Source organism: Ipomoea triloba, chromosome 10, assembly GCF_003576645.1.
Source record: "Ipomoea triloba cultivar NCNSP0323 chromosome 10, ASM357664v1".
Taxonomy (NCBI): Eukaryota; Viridiplantae; Streptophyta; class Magnoliopsida; order Solanales; family Convolvulaceae; genus Ipomoea; species Ipomoea triloba.
Genome location: NC_044925.1, coordinates 20,123,855 through 20,126,340, shown reverse-complemented (window position 1 = coordinate 20,126,340; position 2,486 = coordinate 20,123,855).

Genomic DNA, 2,486 nt, shown 5'->3' with positions numbered 1-2,486 from the left:
TCGTCAAATGAAAATGTAGTAGAATTAAAATAATAATTTAGTATTGTTATAATAAAATTAGTGTGTGAAAAATAAAATTGAAAAACAGAGCTCACTCAATAACGTCTATTGTCAAATAAAACTGTAGTAGAATTAAAATGATGTTTTGTTATTTTCACTTTAATGAAACTAGTGTGCATGGAAAATAAAATTAAAAAACATAACAATATTGTCAAATGAAACTGAAGTGTAATTAGCATGATATTAACTTCATGGTCCACAATAAAATTTGCTGGTTGCTTTGGCAAATTATAGTATTATATTATGGATCAAGGTACACCTTGCATTGTTAACCATGATCTAAAATAAGATTTAAAGTGTGTTTGTAGTTAACATATAATGCATTTGTAAATAAATTAAAAACACATAATATATTAACTACAGTCACATAATATGCAGTTAACATATTATGTGCCTTTAATTTATTTATAGTCACGTAATTTATTAACTAAAAACACATAATATGTTAACTGTAGACACATAATTTTTGGAGCAGAGTCCATAATGAAAAATAGACCCTGACTGGCTGACCCATGGTATAACAATTGTGTTTCCTTCAATAGTTATACCGTGGACCAGGGTCCACATTGTAAGGTAGACCCTGGTCCAAAACGACTGCATTTCAGCTGTCATGATTAACAGGACGTCATTTCATTTTTCAAAAATCGTGTTGCACGTGTTTTTGAACGTTAAATGAGTTTATAAATATATTAATTTATGGATATTAAACTTTGAGTTTATGAACATATAGTGTCTAGTTTTTGAACGTATATAATATAGTGTCTAGTTTTTGAACGTATATAAGGCATGTTATGAACATGCAACAAAGTGCATGCTAAAGTGGCTAGTTTTTTTTTGAAAACAAACGAAGATCATAAATTAGATTTTAGCCTCCGAAGAGATAACGTCAAACAGGAAAGAAGGGGGCGACGTGGCCCAAACAACACAATCAGCAATGAAAACGGCGTCCCTAGCTAACAAATGTGTTGCCGAGTTCGCGGACCACTTTACAAAATGAAAGCTAATACAATTGAAATCATTAACTAATTTACGGATATCCTCTAGGACTAAATCAAATGAAAGAGATTAAGTTATAATTGTTCAGTCCTTGGATGACAAGAAGGGCATCTGTTTCAACTTGAACGTGGTCGATATTCATTCCTTTAATCCATTTCAAAGCTTCCCGGACAGAGATGGCTTCATCAGCTTCCCTAGACTGCAACTGTCCTCGCCAAACTTGCTCTCTTGCTGCCATGAAATAACCTTCATCATTGCGCAATATAAAACCAAGGCCCGTGGTATTATATGCCGCATCAGTGTTCAATTTAACCCAGCCGGAAGGTGGCTTATTCCAATGATTCTGTTCCAAGAGAGCTTGCGGCTTCCAAGCTTCACCACAGTGCTTCTTGGTGCCTTGTTGTTCCAAACCTTTGCATTTCTCACCTCCCAAAGTTTCCAGCATAAAACCAGCAGCAAGCAGAAAGACTTGGCAGTCATGGACTCCAACCTGTGAAGCTGTCTGTGATGGACATGTTCAGAGCATTCTTTGGCAAAATCACATGAGATGAGCAGGTGTTCCGTTGTCTCCAGATTGTTAGTAGGCAGGTTATTAGTGGAGGCTTGCCATATGAAGTTTCTGACTTTTGGTGGGATAGGAAGTTTCCAAATATGCGTCCATTTTAGATCATCCACCGTCTCGGTCCCAAGTAATCTGTAGCAGCTCTTAACTGAGTGTCTTCCCCATTCCAGATAATCTTGTCCTCATGTTTGTTTGTAGAGATTGGAATTCTAAGGATGTGTTCACTGTCAGTATCATCAAAAAGATCCTTAATTAATTCATGATCCCAGTTCGTGCCAAATTGGGAGGCCACCATTGTGTTTTGCATGTATATTGGTTTTGGACCCTGCTTAGTTGGGAGCCAAGGATCCTCCCAAACTCTGATGTGGCTGGCTAGTTTATATATGAACATTAGACTTTGATTTTATGAATATATAATGTCTAGTTTCTAAACTTTGAGTTTTTGACAAAGGCGACATTGTTTTAGGCCAAGGTTCACCTTGTAAGATAGATATAATTTGCACGTTCCCTTGCTCGTTGCATTATATGCAATATTTATGAAGAGAAAAATGCTATTTTCCCCTAAAATTTCCCCCCATCTATTACGTAACTTATAATCATTGAGTGGCATGAATTGAGCTGACCTCACATACTTTTAATTAAACACTACAAACTAATTAAAGTACTCCCTCTGTCCCATTTTACCTGTCCTATTTACTATTCATTGGTCAAACCAACTCTTTCTTCTTTGCTTATTTTCTTTAGTAATTTTTTATTATTTTTAAATTTAATTTTGTATGTTTAATAGTACTTTTAATGTAGTTTCTAAATATATAAATTTTATATATTAATGCTAAACTTAATATTATGAAAAATTGAATTAAAAATT